The 19,519-nt window shown below is 57.8% G+C and overlaps 1 protein-coding gene across 1 annotated transcript in view; it reads left to right on the top strand.

The window, feature by feature from the left end:
* The window catches only part of SYN3 (synapsin III), a 1,380,627-nt gene that overhangs the window by 1,284,580 nt on the left and 76,528 nt on the right, over nt 1-19,519 (top strand). The gene's annotated exons all lie outside the window — the stretch shown is intronic.

The following is a 19,519-nucleotide window of genomic DNA, read 5'->3' as shown; positions in this document are numbered from 1 at the left end:
GTGGCTGACGGTGCACAGAGAATGGCTGACAGTGTGCAAAGTGTGGCTGATAGTGTGGAGAGTGTGGAGAGCGTGGCTGATGGTGCGCAGATCAAGGCTGACGGTGCACAGAGGGCGGTTGACGGTGCAGAGAGTGTAGGTGATGGTGCAGAGAGTGTGGCTGATGGTGCAGGGCACGTGGCTGATGGTGTGCAGAGTGTGGCTGACAGTGCGCAGAACGTGGCCGACAGTGTGCAGAATGTGGCTGACGGTGTGAAGTGTGAGGCTGATGGTGAGAAGAGGGTGGCTGACAGTGCGCAGAGCGTGGCTGACAGTGTGTAGAGCATGGCTGACGGCACTCAGAGTATGGCTGACAGTGTGCAAAGTGTGGCTGATGGTGTGGAGAGCTTGGAGAGTGTGGCTGATGGTGCGCAGAGCGTGGCTGATGGTGCACAGGGTGCCGCTGACAGTGCACAGGGCGTGGCTGATGGCGCACAGAGTGTGGCTGACTATATGTTGGGTATGACTAACAGTGTGTAAAGCTTGTGGTTCAGAATACGCAGAGTTTGGTTGATGATGCACAAAGTTTTGGTAAAGCAGGGTAGCGTAAGATCACTGTGTGCAGTTTAAAGTCAATCATGTGCAGACTATGGTTGTGCATGTGCAGAACATGTATGTGAGACCGGCCTCGTGGCGTGGGCCCTCCCGACCAGCAAGTTACCCTACAACCACGCCGAACCTCGTGGACACAGCCTTCCGGCTCCTGTGGGCCAACATCCCGAGGGCCGACCAGATCCTCAACACGCATGCCCGGCCGAGGGAGGGCGAAGCCCCCCCCAAACCAGACCGAGAGGCGCCGACCCTGTCACACCACTGGTCTCTCCCCCGAGGGAGGTTTCGATCGACCACCAGGCCCCCGGTGAGCGGGCGCCTCGCCTGCTGGGTGTCTGGAGTCCCTCCCGGACCCACCTGAACAGATCAAAGGGCCGAGAAACAGGAAACCCCGGCACACCTCCCCCCAGGCACCAGACCCCTCTCCGCGAGGACTCCGGACTTCAAAGAGGAGGGGGAGTATAACAAGGGGTGCTGAAGGGACGGGAGCAGAGAAGACCTGGACTGACGAGAGCCTGCTGACCTGGTCGCGGCTCGATTGCTCACCGAACCGAAGAACGCTACCCGAACTCTGAACCATCTGAGCCCTGCTGACGCTGTCGCGGCTCCCCGAACTCTGAACCATCTGAGCCCTGCTGACGCTGTCGCGGCTCCCTGAACTCTGAACCATCTGAGCCCTGCTGACGCTGTCGCGGCTCCCCGAACTCTGAACCATCTGAGCCCTGCTGACGCCGTCGCGGCTCCGCGAACTCTGAACCATCTGAGCCCTGCTGATGCCGTCGCGTCTCCCCGAACTACGAACCTCCGGTGCCTGCTGAGTGACTCGCGGCCCGCTCCTCCAAGAGAATCGGCAGAGATTGCCGAGAGAAGCAACATCCCCTCAGCTCGAGGATTGAGAGCTGTGCGCCGGATACCTCGCAGAGACACTGATTCAAAGACTGTCCCGCTACCCTTTCCCTCCTCACGAGATCGCTGCCGCCTGTGGCATTAATTCTGCACCTGCCTGCCGGATCATAAAGATCCCTGACAACTACCGATAAAAGCATATTGTCTTACAACGAATTACTGTGTGGTGTCCCTCGATCCGAAGAGAGAGTAAGCGCAGCGTGTGCGATCCTAGGTACGAGACCCTTCCAGGAAGGGCCTCCCCGCTCTTGCTCGGCCTAACTCTGGGTAAGGTGGGCCTCCGGGTGGTCGGGAACGCATTCCGTAGCCTCCCCGGGGAACGCCTTCCAACATTTGGTGGCAGGCGACGGGATCCAAGCCAACACCTAGAGATCGTGCAGTAGACGGCTTACGCACTACCAAGAAGAAATGGAAGGAGAACCTTCCCTAGGTGCCGCAGGCACCAACCCGAGCACGGCATTCCAAAAGGACCAGTTAGAATCTTATACGCACCGAGAACTGAAACAATTTTGCAAAGACTTTGGAATCGCTACCACCGGACTAAGCACGAAAGAGGACTTCCAGGGGGCATTAAAAACCTGGGTCGAGGCGGGAACTCCCCGGACACAAACAGAAGGAGAGCCTCCCAACGAACCACGAAGCACCCCGGGGAGGAACGGCGCCCCCGAGGGGGGCCTATCCCCAGAGGAACTAGCGGACCGAGAAAGAGGTCGCAACCAAGAACTAGAACTAGCAAAATTAAAAATCGAAGGAGAGCTAAAACTGGCTGAAAAGAAACTGGCAGTGGAACAGTTACGCCTACAAGGAGAACTAGAGGAAAAGAAACGACAAAGAGAACACGAAGAAAGAAAACTCCAACTAGAGCACGAACGTAGCCTAAAAGAAATCGAGCTCAAGGCTAAGAATGCGGAGGCCCGACCCTCGGAAACCCAACCCATCTCCTCCACCGTGGAACCAAAGGTCCACATCTCCAAAGATGTGGTGAAAGAATACTATAAGAACGACGACATTCAGCAATGGTTCAAAGCCTACGAAGTCGCCATGACCTCCCACCGAGTCCCGCAGAAAGACTGGGGGGCTGGGCTGTGGGGCCGGTTCCTGAGCGAGGGGAGAGATACCCTGCTGGACCTGCCCTCCACGGTGATGAACTCTTACAGTCACATGAAAGAGGCCCTGGTAGCCAGATATGGGCTCACCCCTGAAATGTACCGGCAACGGTTTAGAGACTACAAAAAGATACCCTGTACCACCTGGGTGGAGTACGTGAACTTTTACAGCCGGGCCTTGGACGGATGGATCAAGGGCAGCAAGGTCTCCACCTTTGAGGAGCTGTTCGACCTAATCGCATGGGAACACTTGTCCGCTAATTGCTTCGTAGAGCTGCGCCAGCACCTCCAGGACAGCAAACTCACAGACCCTCGAAAACTGGCCGTCGAGGCTGACCGGTGGGTGAACACCCGGGCCTCCCGAGGCCCCGTGGGAGACTACGGTCGCCACAGTCAGGGACCCCCCCGCCAGAGGGGCGGAGGGAATCAAGGCCGGCCAAGGGAGCTCCCGGGGGATCCCCGCTCAGCCCTCCCAGAGGACAATCTCCGCCCTTTCCAGCTCCAACTCCGGCCAGCACCGGGCCACCAGGGAGGCCGGGGCCCCGAGTGAGGATCACCTGTTTCCGCTGCCAACAGACCGGACACTATGTCAGTGACCCTCAATGTCCCCTGTACCAGCGGACCGCCACAACAACCCCGCCGGCTCGACAAATGGCCTCCGTAGCCCTGGGGGAAGAGATGGAAGACTCCGAAGAATGGGAACCAGCCGCCATGGCCTTGGTCTCCCTAGGGGACCGGGAGATGGTCCCCGAAACGTCCCTACCCGCCAACACGAAGAAGTACTGACAGCAGGTAACGGTCAACGGTCACCGCATCAAGGGCCTCCGGGACACGGGGGCGAGTGTCACGGCAGTTCATTGTCACCTGATCTCCGAAGATCAGATCCTGCCTGGCGCCTTTTGTCCCGTCATATCCTCAGACAATTCCGAGAGCCTCTGCCGGATGGCCCTAGTCCCCTTCGAATGGGGGGGAGTCACCGGCAAGTTAAAGGTGGCGGTCCGAACCTCCCAGCCCGTGGACTGCCTCCTGGGCAACGACCTTGAGAACTCCCCGTGGGGACAAGTGGAACGAAGAGCCCATCTCGAGATGATGGGCCTACCCGAGTGGGTATGCGCCACCACGCGCTCGATGACTCTCAGGGCGCCTTCCTCCGAGGGGGGAGAGGCCATGCCGCTAAGCACCGCCACCATCCCCGAGATCCAGAATACACCACCAGAGGCCAACGACCCCCTTCTGGACGAACCGACCGCTCCCGACGAAGGGTCCGTGCCTTCCGACCCCGAAACCCTGACCAAACTCGGGGACTTGCCAGAACTGGCCCAGTGGCACTGCGAAGGGGGCCCCTCCCGTGAAGAATTCTGCCAAGAACAATCCACCTGCCCGTCCCTCATTGGACCCCAAAAACAGGCCGAGGCCCAAGCAGCAGGCGACCGGACTGGCACCCACTGGGTATACTGGGAGGACGGCCTCCTGTACAGCGAACAGAAGTCGGCCGAGTTGGGATCGGCCCGAGTACTAGTGGTACCCCTACGCTTCCGAAGTCTCCTCCTGGGCCTGTCCCATGATGTACCCCTGGCCGGACACTTAGGCCAAGATAAGAGCTACCAACGACTCGTCACCCACTTCTATTGGCCCAAGATGCGAGCAAATGTGGAGGCCCACTGCAAGTCCTGCCCCACGTGCCAGGCCAGCGGAAAGAGTGGGGGCAAGCGCAAGGCTCCGCTACAACCCTTCCCCGTCGTCAGTACCCCTTTTGAGCGGGTAGGAATCGACATTGTGGGACCACTGGACCCCAAGACCGCCCAGGGCCACCGGTTCATCCTCGTCCTGGTGGATCATGCCACCCGTTACCCCGAAGCCATCCCTCTCCGCACCGTGACGGCCCCCGTGGTAGGCCGGGCCTTGATGGGGATCTTCTCCCGCATGGGGTTCCCCCGCGAAGTCGTGAGTGACTGGGGTACGAACTTTATCTCCCGATATATGAAGTCCCTCTGGCAGCAGTGCGGAGTATCGTACAAATTCACCACCCCGTACCACCCCCAAGGAAACGGCCTAGTCGAGCGCTTCAACAAAACACTGAAAGGAATGATCATGGGCCTCGAGGAACCCCTACGCCGGAGGTGGGACGTCCTCCTCCCATGCCTCCTGTTCGCCTACCGGGAGGTTCCCCAAAAATCCCTAGGATTCAGCCCATTCGAACTACTATATGGACACCCCGTCCGGGGACCCCTGAGCCTGGTCAAGGAGGGGTGGGAAACAACCCCCCGGGGGACCCCCCGGATGTGTTCCGATACATCTTGGCGCTCCGCAACCAGACCCGGAAATTCAGAGAACTCGCAGAAGCGAACCTCGAGGCTAGTCAGGAAGAAATGAAGCGCTGGTATGACCAGAATGCTACGCAGGTCGAGTTTCAGCCGGGCCAACAAGTCTGGGTCATGGCCCCGGTGAGACCCTGCGCCCTCCAAGATAAATGGACTGGACCCTTCAAGGTGGTCGAGCGGAAGAGCCAAGTCACCTATCTCGTCGATGTGCAGTCCCCGCGGAACCCCCTCCGGGTTCTCCACGTGAACCGCCTCAAACCCCACTTTGTACGGACCAAATTGAGTTTACTCCTGGCCACCGACGATGGGGCCGATGAAGACACCGAGCCCCTTCCAGACCCCCTGGGGGCGAAAGAGACCGATGGGTCCGTGGAGGGGGTGAGACTGTCAACCGCCCTCACAGCCCAACAGTCCAACGACTGCCGCCAGCTACTAAGGCAGTTTGCGGACCTCTTCTCCCTGACCCCTGGGGGCACGAACTGGTGTGTCCACGACGTGTACACCGGCGACAGCCCGCCAGTGAGACATCGGGCCTACCGGGTACCTGATCGGGTCCGAACCTGCACCCAGACCGAGGTGGCGAAGATGCTAGACCTCGGGGTGATTGAACCCTCTGACAGCCCCTGGGCCAGCCCGGTAGTCCTGGTTCCGAAAGCGGCTACCCCGGGTGTTGCCCCCGAGCTGAGGTTTTGCGTGGACTACCGAGGACTCAATGCGGTCACCCGAGCGGATGCTCACCCTATCCCCCGTGCCGACGAGCTCATTGACCGCCTCGGGGCCGCTCGCTACCTCAGCACCTTCGACCTGACTAGTGGATACTGGCAGATTGCCCTCACCGAGGGAGCCAAGGAGCGCTCCGCCTTCTCCACCCCGGATGGGCACTACCGCTTTAGGGTGATGCCGTTTGGAATGAAGAATGCCCCGGCCACCTTCCAGCGGCTGGTGAACAGGGTCCTGTCCGGACTAGAGGGGTTCAGCGCAGCATACCTCGACGACATAGCGGTATTCAGCTCCCAATGGACCGAGCACCTCCAGCAACTCCGACAAGTCCTGCTGGCTCTGCGCCGGGCCGGCCTCACCATCAAAGCCAGCAAATGTCAAATTGGGCACGGCTCCGTAACCTATCTGGGGCACCAGGTGGGAAGTGGGCAGGTCGCCCCCCTCCAGCCGAAGATCAACGCCATCTTGTCCTGGGAACCCCCCACAACCCAAACGGAAGTCCGGGCCTTCCTGGGCCTCACCGGCTACTACCGCAGGTTTATTAAGAACTATGGCAGCATCGCAGGCCCCCTCACAGAACTAACCTCCAAAAAACACCCCAAGAAAGTACACTGGACTCCCTCCTGCCAGAAGGCGTTCGACACCCTAAAGGCCGCCATGTGCGCGGCTCCGGTGCTCAAAGCACCCGACTACACCCAGGAGTTTGTGGTCCAGACGGACGCCTCGGAACACGGCATCGGGGCAGTCCTATCCCAGTTCGACGACAAGGGCATAGATCGGCCCATAGCCTTCATCAGCCGAAGGTTGCTGCCCCGGGAACAGCGGTGGAGCACCATTGAGAGAGAGACCTTCGCAGTAGTCTGGGCCCTCAAAAAGCTACGGCCCTACCTGTTCGGAACACACTTCCGAGTACAAACGGATCACCGCCCCTTGCGGTGGTTGATGCAGATGCGAGGAGAAAACCCCAAGTTGCTACGCTGGTCCATCTCCCTCCAAGGGATGGATTTCACGGTGGAACATCGCCCCAGGACGGACCACGCCAACGCGGACGGCCTGTCCCGATTCTTCCGCTTCAGCGAGGAGAACCCCCAAGTGGATGGGTAGTTCTCCCTGCCTTTCAGCTAGGGGGGGGTACGTGTGAGACCGGCCTCGTGGCGTGGGCCCTCCCGACCAGCAAGTTACCCTACAACCACGCCAAACCTCGTGGACACGGCCTTCCGGCTCCCGTGGGCCAACATCCCGAGGACCGACCAGATTCCCAACACGCATGCCCGGCCGAGGGAGAGCGAAGCCCCCCCCAAACCAGACCGAGAGGCGCCGACCCTGTCACACCTCTGGTCTCTCCCCCGAGGGAGGTTTCGATCGACCACCAGGCCCCCGGTGAGCGGGCGCCTCGCCTGCTGGGTGTCTGGAGTCCCTCCCGGACCCACCTGAACAGATCAAAGGGCGACAGGAAACCCCGGCACACCGCCCCCCAGGCACTAGACCCCTCTCCGCGAGGACTCCGGACTTCAAAGAGGAGGGGGAGTATAACAAGGGGTGCTGAAGGGACGGGAGCAGAGAAGACCTGGACTGACGAGAGCCTGCTGACCTGGTCGCGGCTCGATCGCTCACTGAACCGAAGAACGCTACCCGAACTCTGAACCATCTGAGCCCTGCTGACGCTGTCGCGGCTCCCCGAACTCTGAACCATCTGAGCCCTGCTGACGCTGTCGCGGCTCCCCGAACTCTGAACCATCTGAGCCCTGCTGACGCCGTCGCGGCTCCGCGAACTCTGAACCATCTGAGCCCTGCTGACGCCGTCACGGCTCCCCAAACTACGAACCTCCGGTGCCTGCTGAGTGACTCGCGGCCCGCTCCTCCAAGAGAATCGGCAGAGATTGCCGAGAGAAGCAACATCCCCTCAGCTCGAGGATTGAGAGCTGTGCGCCGGATACCTCGCAGAGACACTGATTCAAAGACTGTCCCGCTACCCTTTCCCTCCTCACGAGATCGCTGCCGCCTGTGGCATTAATTCTGCACCTGCCTGCCGGATCATAAAGATCCATGACAACTACCGATAAAAGCATATTGTCTTACAACGAATTACTGTGTGGTGTCCCTCGATCCGAAGAGAGAGTAAGCGCAGCGTGTGCGATCCTAGGTACGAGACCCTTCCAGGAAGGGCCTCCCCGCTCTTGCTCGGCCTAACTCTGGGTAAGGTGGGCCTCCGGGTGGTCGGGAACGCATTCCGTAGCCTCCCCGGGGAACGCCTTCCAACAATGTACAACGTTCCGAATCCAGTTTGATGGAGCTTCGCTTTATGAAAATGTAAAATAATTTACAAATAATGAGCCAGCATTGCTTGTACAGAGGGTCTATTGTGACACTAGTGAGTAGTCTTCAATTTTGCTCATGATTGGTGGGATGTCTAGAGCCGCATAAACAGTCAAAATCAGTATGTCGTCGGCATAAGCTGCCTTCTTCAAATAGTTATTACCCAGTTTTAACCCTGTTGAATTGGAATCTTCATTAATTGACAATAGCCGTGGTTCACTGGGCAGGAGGAACAAGGTAGGGGATAGTGGGCATCCCTGTCTTGTGCCTTGCCTAAGTGGAAATGATTCTGATGAGACTCAATTGATTCTGATTTTGGCACTTTGATTGGAGTACAGTGCCATAGTCGCCGGCATCAGCAGGACCCTACTACACAAGCACCAGACCAGCCAGAATGCTGCAGCCAGACTTGTCCTTGGGACCCCACGGCACGAATGCATGACCCAACACCTTCAAGACCTTCACTGGCATCCGGTTGAGAAGAGAATAACCTACAAACTTCTCACCCACACCTACAAATCCCTCCACAACATCGCACCCAAATACCTCAATAATCGAGTCTGTTTCCACGCACCCAAAAGAGCTCTCCGATCCTCCGACCTCGCCCTAGCATAGACCCCCCGGATCCGCAGAAGCAGAGCTGGAGGAAGGGTCTTCTTCTACATCACAGCCAAAACCTGGAATGAGCTCCCGGACAGCATCAGACGCTCCCCTAACCTGCACATCTTCGGGAAGGACCTCAAGACCTTGCTCTTCGCCTGAGCTGGAGCAGCCTAACCCCCCTCCCCCCTCCCCCCAGTACCTTGAGACCCTCACGGGTGAGTAGCACGCTTTATAAACCCCTGATTGAGTGATTGATTGATTGAGAGGACGGCCAATGGAATGGAATGCTGTCTAGAGGCATGTCCAGTGGCTGAGAGGGTCTGGCTCAAACATTTCCATCCATCCCTTTTTGATTGTCTCTGTGCTGCAGGCCGAGCAGTATGTGGCTGGGGGTGTCTGAAGCTTGGCCCAGTGACTGTGGATGTCACTGAACGTGTGTCAGCTGTGAGCTAGGGTGTAGAGAAGGACCTGCTCAAGTTGTGTTGCCTGGTGCTGGTGGCCTAACAACAAGCATCTTCATTTTTAGGTCTCTCCTAGCGTTGCAGCGCATGTATTGCTCGCTCAGCAAGAGATATTGTGGATGAGGGTTTTTCAGAAGAGGACTCGAAGGCCCGCCCCTCATTTTCATTGGCTTGCGTCACCGCTTATGCTAAACTATGGCCTGCCATTGGAAATGGGGTATTTTTGTTGCCGCCCTCTCGCCTTTTCATCCGGCCCATCCGCATTGGCTCGTCTGCTTTGCTGCTGTTGCAAAGCAATTTCTTATCTTTATTAGGGGGCCATCTGTTTTCACTCAGCCGCGTGTTTATTTTTGCATCGCGCTTTCACTTAAAGTGAAAGTGAAAGCGCGATGCAAATATAAACACACGGCTGAGTGAAAACAGATAGCCTACAGGCTTAGCTTCTCTTTATTACCCCATGGCGTCCTTTCTCTGGCCAGGAAGCACTCAGATGTACTACTTTCCAAGTGTCGCACTTCACAAGTCACTCGCCCGCCTAAAATGAGAGAACACACAGAGGAAGCGTGCGCACGTCAGACATTATCTGTGAAAGCTTTTCTTTCACACATACATGCCAAGGCAGGCTTCTCCTCGAACATAAAACATGTGCAGCTTAAACAGCGTAACTCACCAATGCACAGGCAACAGAAGCCGCACTGACCAGAACTCTACAGGAGCTCAATCCTCTGAAAAAGAATGTTCTAGTCTCTTCATCTTCACGCACACCGGAGTACTTCCCGCCTAAAACGAATGACCCGACATTTATGCTGCAAGAATATCACACGCTCTCTAATACTACGCAGATCTCCAAGTGTACGCCAGTTAAAAAACATCTTGGTGGAGTTTTATTTAAATTCTTTTGCCTTCGTGTAATACACAAAAACCCTCAAAGTACCAGTAATGCGTTCTGTTTTTAAACATGTTCTACGTCTGATGCTGTTAAACCACCATCATAAAGCAAAATGCAGGTAAGTCCTTAATATTCAACAAACGTAGCTTTCTTCATGTGTTTATTTAAAGCACAGCCTCGGAATTCTACACGATGAGTCAAAAATAAAAGCAGTTTAAAAAGCCAGTTTACAAAAAGGCTGTAAGATGCGGTCTGGTGCCTTTCCATCTTTCCCGAGTCGTTGCCGGGATGGAGCTGTCCCAAGAATTTCCCTGGTTATTTGTTTCTGCGGCATGCTGGCGGGCCCTGCATCCTTCTACAGGCATGGCGCCCTCGGGGAGACTGCCATTGCAGTCCCCAAACATCACCACAAATGGAGGGACCGAGAAGCCACAGGAAGGTAAACACCTGGCTCCCTCCCAACACGTGTAAACACGCCACCAGAAAGGCCCCACAGCCGCAGACCACATACTCTGAGAACAAGCATTTGCAATGCAATAGGTCTCGCATTTACGCGATTTTAAGCTATTGGCATTGTAAATGACAATGCCTTCTATCTATGATTTTAAAACAAAAATAAAAAGCATTGTTATTTGCAATGTCAGTAGCTCAAACTCGCGTGAAAGCGAGACCTATTACATCGCAAATGCTTGTTAATACTATCAGTAGGGCTGCGTAAAGAACACGGCTTCTCCATCAACCAAAATCTCGCCAGCCACAACATCCCCTCTATTTGGGGCTTCCTAAGGGTTTAGCTGGCAGACTTCAATTGATGCAGAATCAGGGTACCAGGCTTCTGTATCAACTACCCCAGAAGTGTCACATCACACTCCTGCTGTGGGAATTGCATTGCTTGCCAGTTGAGCAACGCTCAGTTTTCAAGGCCCGTTGCATTGTTTGTAAATCTGTACAGAGTTGCAGCCCGCCTTCATTTCGGCCCGCATCCACAAATACACACCCGATCGTAATTTAAGATCTTCCTACTTGAACCTTCTGTCCATCCAGACGCTGGGTGGTTCCAGCTCTTCTACACTTGCCCCCCATATCTGGACCCTCTACCATCTGATATCAGGTTTGCTTCCAGCTGTCTCAAATTTAGGGCAGTCCTGAAGCCCTGGCTTTGCAGGGTGGCTTATGATTAACCCGTCAGAGGGTATAACAGTGGCTTTGCCCCTGTAGGTCTAGCGCCACAAGACCTTTTGGTGGGTGTGCGCTTTATAAAATTCGGTGACATAACATAATATCCCTGGGTTTATTTGTGCTGAAAATAACCATTATTGACATCAGGCAATGGCCATAATTTTCCTGCAGGGAAGTTGGGGATGAGCGGGGATAGTTTCCTTCGTCCACCCTCACAAATCGGTGTGTTGGCTGCACCCTCAACTGGGTGGTGTGTATTTGTTGATATTTATATAGCACGAAGCAGAAGAGCAGAGGAGTTCCCACTATTTCACTATACTAATTCACCACTAATCCTTTATGGGTTTCTGGAGTAGCGTGCTACTCGCCAAAAAAGCGCCTCAACATCTCATATGGGGCAACAAGCGCTATATAAATACAAACCTTTTTTCCCTTTTCTACCCTTCCGCCATCCTTCTTGTTAGAAAAGGTAGACGGACCGGGAGGGCCGGCCGGGGTCAGGGGGAGAGGTCTCCGGGGAGAGCCGTCTCCAGCGATCGTACAGACAAGTAACTTCCCCCCCACAGACAGATATCACACACGGATAAGGTTCAGTGTTCTTTATAGGTACTTAGTTATGATACGGTAGAATGGTACAAGGAGGTCTGGACGCAGGGGTCCCCTCGATTAGAGTCTCGTAAGGTAGGGAAGGGGGTAGCGGGTCAGTCTATTTACCAATCAGGTAGTTCGGATGAGATGATGATGAGCTCACAATCCTCGAGCTTGGTGGTTAGGTGGTACGGTCCGCGGCAGCGCCAGCAGGTCCCGGTAAGGATGGTCGATACAACGGGCCGCGGCAGCGCCAGCAGGTCCCCGGAAGATGTACGGTCCGCGGCAGCGCCAGCAGGTCCCGGTGAGGATGGTCGTTACAACGGGCCGCGGCAGCGCCAGCAGGTCCCAGGAAGATGACGGTCCGCGGCAGCGCCAGCAGGTCCCGGTGAGGATGGTCGTTACAACGGGCCGCGGCGGCGCCAGCAGGTCCCAGGAAGATGAAGGTTGCAGAAGGCCGCGGCAGCGCCAGCAGGCAGGACGATGGTTCCCAAGAGCGGGCTACGGCAGCGCCAGTAGACCGTCAGGGTTGAGTTCACTCGGTGTCTCTCGACTCCAGGATACAACTGCCTTCCTGCTCCGGAGCTGCCTCAGTTATAGGGCTGGTGCCCTTTGATGTCCGGACCCTCGCACTTGGAGGTCGGAGGGTCCGGGATGAAGGTGTCCAGACACCCAGCAGGGGGTGGAGCCAGCGCCTGGGGGAGCTGGAGGCGATCGGCACCTGGCGGGGGAAGAGCTCTTGACACTTCGTTCTCCCATTGACCTGCCAAGTGGTCCGCTCACCTCCTGGGTGGATGGTGGTGCCGGGATGTCGGGGCCGGCCAGGCCCGGGGTTAGGGTCGAGGTGAGGCCACGCGGCCGCGTGGTGCAGGGCCCAAGATGGCGGCTTGACCCGGCCGGGGAAGCCGGTGGGGCTGGACCCCGTGATGAGTAGGGGTCCGAGGGCAGAGGGTCCGTCGGGAGACGGAGTACAGGGGCTTGTCACGGGGGTATGCCTGGTGGGCCGGAGCTCGGGCCCTGTCGTGCGGGGAGGGAGCAAGCCCTCTGTGTGGCCTGTCCAACATGCGTCCCCCCCAGCTGAAGGCGGGGAGAGTCACCCATCTCCTTGGGGACTCTCTTCGTCGAGGCGGAAAAAGCGGGACAGGCCATCCGCGTTGGCGTGGTCTTGGCCTGGCCGGTGCTCCACAGTGAAGTCCATTCCCTGCAGGGAAATGGACCAGCGCAAGAGTTTTGGGTTCTCCCCCCGCATCTGCATCAGCCATTGCAGGGGTCGATGGTCGGTTTGTACCCGGAAGTGGGTACCGAAGAGATAGGGTCGGAGCTTTTTGAGGGCCCACACTACTGCAAATGCCTCCCTCTCGATGGTGCTCCAACGCTGTTCTCGGGCCAGGAGACGTCGACTGATGAAGGCCACCGGCTGGTCATGACCTTCGGGGTTCAGCTGAGAGAGGACGGCCCCGATGCCGTGGTCGGAGGCGTCGGTCTGCACCACAAATTCCCGACTGTAATCGGGGGCCTGGAGCACCGGGGCGGTGCACAGGGCGGCCTTCAGCTCCTCGAAGGCCGCTTGACAATCAGGAGTCCAGTGGACCCGCTTCGGTTGATTCTTGGATGTGAGTCCCGTGAGGGGCCCCACGATGCTGCCGTAGTCCTTCACGAACCGCCGGTAGTAGCCGGTGAGCCCCAAGAAGGCTCGGACCTCGGTCTGGGTGACGGGGGGCTGCCAGGACTGGATGGCAGCAATCTTAAGTTGTAGTGGGGCCACCAGCCCGCTTCCCACTTGGTGCCCAAGGTAGGTCACAGACCCTTGGCCAATTTGGCACTTGCCGGCCTTAATGGTGAGGCCGGCCCGCTGGAGGGCTTGGAGGACCTCTTGGAGGTGACGGAGGTGGTCGGACCAGTGGCGGCTGTATACAGCGATATCGTCCAGGTAGGCAGCGCTGAATTCTTCGAGCCCTGCCAAGACCTGGTTCACAAGACGTTGGAATGTGGCGGGGGCATTCTTCATGCCAAAGGGCATGACCTTAAATTGATAGTGGCCATCGGGGGTGGAGAAGGCTGACCGTTCCTGAGCCCTGGGTGTGAGGCCGATCTGCCAGTAGCCCGCCGTTAGGTCGAAGATACTAAGGTAGCGGGCGGCCCCCAGCCGGTCGATCAGCTCGTCTGCTCGGGGGATGGGATGAGCGTCGGTCCGGGTGACAGCGTTCAAGCCCCGGTAGTCGACGCAGAATCTCAGTTCAGGGGCGGTGCCGGGGGCAGCGGCCTTGGGAACTAATACAACCGGACTGGCCCAGGGACTGTCCGAGGGCTCGATGACCCCGATCGTGAGCATCTTGGCCACTTCCTCCTGTATGCAGGCCCGTACCCGATCTGGTACGCGGTAGGCCCGGTGCCGGACAGGGGGACTGTCCCCGGTGTCTACGTCGTGCAAACACCAAGGGGTGACCCCGGGGGTGAGGGAGAACAGGGCAGCGAACTGCAGCAGGAGGTCCCGGCAGTCCTGGCGTTGCTCCGAAGTGAGGGCGTCAGAGAGCCGGACCCCATCCACGGAGCCGTCCTTCTCCTGAGTCTTTAAGAGATCCGGGAGGGGCTCGGAGTCTTCTTCTGTACCACTGTCTGTCGCCATCAAGAGGCTTAGTTCGGAGCGCACAAAGTGTGGTTTGAGCCGGTTGGTGTGGAGGACCCGCAGGGGGTTCCGGGTGGACCCCATGTCGATGAGGTAAGTGACGGGGCTTTTACGCTCGACCACTTTGAAGGGCCCCGTCCACTTGTCTTGCAGGGCACATGGTTCGGTGGGGGACATCACCCATACTTGCTGCCCAGGCTCGAATTCAACGGAGGAGGCATTGTGATCATACCACCTCTTCATGTCCTCCTGACTGGCCTCGAGGTTCGCCTTGGCCATCTCCCTGAAGCGCCGGGTCTGGTTTCGTAGGGCCAGGATGTATTTGAAGACGTCGGGAGGGGTCATTAAGGGGGCCATCTCCCAACCTTCCTTGACTAGGCTGAGGGGCCCTCGCACAGGGTGCCCGTACAAGAGTTCGAAAGGGCTAAAGCCGAGGGACTTCTGGGGGACTTCTCGGTAGGCGAAGAGGAGGCACGGGAGCAGCACATCCCACTGGCGACGGAGAGGCTCTTCCAATCCCCCAATCATCCCCTTGAGAGTGCGGTTAAAACGCTCCACTAGTCCGTTCCCTTGGGGGTGATAGGGGGTCGTGAATCTGTAGGTGACCCCGCATTGTTGCCAGAGGGACTTCATGTATTTAGATATGAAATTCGTACCTCGGTCGCTGACGACTTCTCGGGGGAAGCCTACCCTGGAGAAGATCCCCATCAGGGCCCGGCCAACCACCGGAGCTGTCACTGTCCGTAGGGGCACCGCCTCGGGGTAGCGGGTGGCATGGTCCACTAGTACCAAGATGAACCTGTGTCCTTGTGCCGTGCGGGGGTCCAGAGGCCCCACAATGTCTATCCCCACCCTCTCGAACGGGGTGGTGACCACAGGGAAGGGTTGCAGAGGGGCCTTCAGCTTCCGACCACTCTTCCCGCTGGCTTGGCACGTGGGGCAAGATCGGCAGTGGTTCAGGACGTCATTCCTCATTTTTGGCCAGAAAAAGTGGGTCACCAGGCGACTGTATGTTTTGTCCTGGCCCAGGTGTCCAGCCAGGGGGACATCGTGGGCCAGGTTGAGCAGAAAGTCTCGGAAGCGGAGCGGTACCACCAGAACTCGACCGGCCCCCAGCTCGGCGATTCTTTGCTCGCTGTAGAGCAGGTCGTTGTCCCAGTAGACCCAGTGGGTTCCGGTGGTGTCCCCTGCGTTTTGGGTATCGGCTTGTTGGCGGAGTCCCTCGAGGGAGGGACAGGTCTTTTGTTCCTGGCGGAACTGTTCTTGGGTGGGCCCCCCCTCTTGACGCCACTGAGCCAGATCCGGAAGGTCCTGGTGTTGCGCGTCTGCTTCGATAGTCGGGTCCGGGAGGTCGGACTCGCCGTTGTCCTCGACGGGGGCAACCGGGGGCGGAGGTGCTGGCCATTCGGTTTCTTCTGATCGGGGGGTGGCACGGGCGGCCATGGATCGGGTGGTTATGCAGGCCCAGTCCGGGAGGCCCAGCATCCCCAGGTGCTCTCTTTTCTCGACGGTGGCCCACGGGGAACTCTCGAGGTCATTCCCCAGGAGGCAGTCCACGGGGGCATCGTCCCGGACCGTCACCTTCAGTAGGCCGGAGACCCCTCCCCATTCAAACGGGACGCAGGCCATCTTACACATACTCTCAGAGTTATCTGCCGAGCGGACGGGGCAGAGAATGTTCGGCAGGATCTGCTCGGGCTTCACCAGATGACAGCGGACGGCCGTCACGCTGGCGCCGGTGTCACGCAAGGCCTCGGCTCTCTGTCCATTAATGGTCACCCACTGACCGTATTTTCTGGTGTTGGCGGGTAGGGGAGCCCGCGGAACCATGTCTCTTCCCCCTAGGCATGCCAGGACCATGGCGGCCGGTTCCCACCCTTGCTGGGCCGGCTCGTACTCTTCGGGTCCCTCCGATGATTGCTCTTCCCCTAGGGCAACGGCCGCTACCTGGCGGGGCTTGGGTGTTTGATTTAGCGGGCAGTTCGGGTCATTGGCGTAGTGGCCTAGTCGCTGGCACCGGTGGCACGTGACGTTGGCTCGGTACCCAGGCCGCAACGGGGGGTTGCCCCGGCCGGCCGGAGGCGGGGTGCTGGCCACGGGTGTTGCTGGTAAGGCGTCTCTCCCTCGCCCCTGGCCCCCTCCTCCTTCCCGAGGACGGTGCTGGCCTTGGTTGCCTCTGTTCTGGTCGTGGGGCCCTCTCCGGCCCACTCGGGTGCTTTCCCACCGGTCAGCTTCGGCGGCGAGCTGCCGGGGGTCGGTCAGCTTACTGTCGAGTAGGTGCTGCCTGAGCTCGACGAAACAGTTGTTTGACAGGTGCTCCCATACCATAAGGTTGAAGAGTTGTTCGTAAGTGGTGACCTGACTTCCCTTGATCCAACCTTCGAATGCCCGGCTGAAATAGTTCACGTATTCTACCCAAGTTGTACCTGGGATCCTGGTGCAATCTCTGAACCTCTGGCGGTACATCTCGGGCGTGAGGCCGTAGAGGGTGAGGAGGGCAGCCTTCATGTGGTCGTAGGACGACATTTGGTGATCGGGGAGCTGCAGCAGGGCATCGCGACCCTCGTTGATAAATCTCCCCCAAAGTCCGGCTCCCCAATCACTCCGGTCGATCCGGTGGGAGGTCATTGTGATCTCATAGGCTTTAAACCACTGTTGTATGTCGTCTTCTCGGACATATTCGCGGACAACATCCTTGGGGATGTGAACTTTTTTCTCACTTGGCCCCGGGGTGTGTGGTCGCTCAGGCACCCCCAGTTCCTTATTCTGTTTGCGCAGTTCTATTTCCGCTAGTCGGCGCTCGTGCTCGAGCGTTATTTTTTTCTCTTCCAGCTCTCTCTGTCTCTGCTTTTCTTCTCGTTCCTCTCGAAGCCGCATATGCTCGAGGTTGAGTTTCTGTTCAGCTAACTTGAGTTCCCCATCCATCTTGAGTCGTGCCATCTCCAACTCGTGTAATCTGACTCTGTCTCTTTCTCGGATCTCCTCTTGCGGGAGGCCCGTTCCCCGCTCCTCGGGAGCCGTGGCGTTCCCCTCTGGTGTGATGCTGGTTTGGTCTGGTGTGACGCTGCTTTGGTCGGAGGGTCCTGTGACCCCCGTTTCTGTCCATGACTCCAGAGCGCGCTTTAGATCATCCTTGGTACTCAGGCCGGTGGTAGCAATGCCAAGTTCTATGCAAAATTGTCTCAGTTCGCGGTGGTTGTATTCTTCTAATTTCTCCATTTGGAATTTCTCGGTGGAGCTGCTATCTTTGGTCGACATCGTGCTTATGTCGTGGGGTGAGCTACTTTCTGTACGATTACGCGTTGATTCGGATCGCGCCGCTGGCCACCAATGTTAGAAAAGGTAGACGGACCGGGAGGGCCGGCCGGGGTCAGGGGGAGAGGTCTCCGGGGAGAGCCGTCTCCAGCGATCGTACAGACAAGTAACTTCCCCCCCACAGACAGATATCACACACGGATAAGGTTCAGTGTTCTTTATAGGTACTTAGTTATGATACGGTAGAATGGTACAAGGAGGTCTGGACGCAGGGGTCCCCTCGATTAGAGTCTCGTAAGGTAGGGAAGGGGGTAGCGGGTCAGTCTATTTACCAATCAGGTAGTTCGGATGAGATGATGATGAGCTCACAATCCTCGAGCTTGGTGGTTAGGTGGTACGGTCCGCGGCAGCGCCAGCAGGTCCCGGTAAGGATGGTCGATACAACGGGCCGCGGCAGCGCCAGCAGGTCCCCGGAAGATGTACGGTCCGCGGCAGCGCCAGCAGGTCCCGGTGAGGATGGTCGTTACAACGGGCCGCGGCAGCGCCAGCAGGTCCCAGGAAGATGACGGTCCGCGGCAGCGCCAGCAGGTCCCGGTGAGGATGGTCGTTACAACGGGCCGCGGCGGCGCCAGCAGGTCCCAGGAAGATGAAGGTTGCAGAAGGCCGCGGCAGCGCCAGCAGGCAGGACGATGGTTCCCAAGAGCGGGCTACGGCAGCGCCAGTAGACCGTCAGGGTTGAGTTCACTCGGTGTCTCTCGACTCCAGGATACAACTGCCTTCCTGCTCCGGAGCTGCCTCAGTTATAGGGCTGGTGCCCTTTGATGTCCGGACCCTCGCACTTGGAGGTCGGAGGGTCCGGGATGAAGGTGTCCAGACACCCAGCAGGGGGTGGAGCCAGCGCCTGGGGGAGCTGGAGGCGATCGGCACCTGGCGGGGGAAGAGCTCTTGACACTTCGTTCTCCCATTGACCTGCCAAGTGGTCCGCTCACCTCCTGGGTGGATGGTGGTGCCGGGATGTCGGGGCCGGCCAGGCCCGGGGTTAGGGTCGAGGTGAGGCCACGCGGCCGCGTGGTGCAGGGCCCAAGATGGCGGCTTGACCCGGCCGGGGAAGCCGGTGGGGCTGGACCCCGTGATGAGTAGGGGTCCGAGGGCAGAGGGTCCGTCGGGAGACGGAGTACAGGGGCTTGTCACGGGGGTATGCCTGGTGGGCCGGAGCTCGGGCCCTGTCGTGCGGGGAGGGAGCAAGCCCTCTGTGTGGCCTGTCCAACACTTCTGAATCCACATAATTGACTAACCTATCCACCACTTAAATCACTTTTATATTTCACTTTACTAATTCAACACTAATCTTTAATGGGTTACGGAGTAGCGTGCTACTCGCCGAAAAAGCGCTTCGAGGCCTCATCAGGGGTAGTAAGTGCTATATAAATGCAACTACAATACAATTCTTGCTCGCTCACAGGTGACGTCACTGAAAATGACGGGCTCCCCAATTCCCTCACATGCCTTTCAGAAGTCCTTGAGAACTCACTGCCTGTTTATTCTTGGGTTTTAAACATCTTTGTGGTTTCTGTCAAGTGTGTTTGTCCCTCTGAATTGAGCGACGGGTTGATGCCCATAGGTATCAGAGTGGGTGGTTCCTGCTTTCCACGCAGCGGACTCCTCTGTGGGCTGTTGGGTAAAGTCACATCACAAAAGACTACATCACAGAAAGCTTGTCACAGGTAGAAATCCGCTAACAGACCTTTGGTTACAGCATATCTTCACACTATTTCTAGTGAGCCCGGGATATCTCTTTCTGCAGGTCATGGCTAGCCAAGGGTTTGTGTTAGTGCGCATGCGCTCTCTTTCACTGTCCTGTGCTTCCTTCCACATCGTCAATTGCACAGTGCACGCTACTGGCGAGCACATAACCTGCTTTTGCTGTGGTCCTTACAGCTCATGGATTGTCCATGGTT

The sequence above is a fragment of the Triturus cristatus genome, chromosome 4_1 (assembly GCF_964204655.1).
Source record: "Triturus cristatus chromosome 4_1, aTriCri1.1, whole genome shotgun sequence".
NCBI classification, from domain to species: domain Eukaryota; kingdom Metazoa; phylum Chordata; class Amphibia; order Caudata; family Salamandridae; genus Triturus; species Triturus cristatus.
The sequence above is the reverse complement of the archived record's forward strand: the minus strand, read 5'-3'. Positions and strand labels throughout refer to the sequence as shown.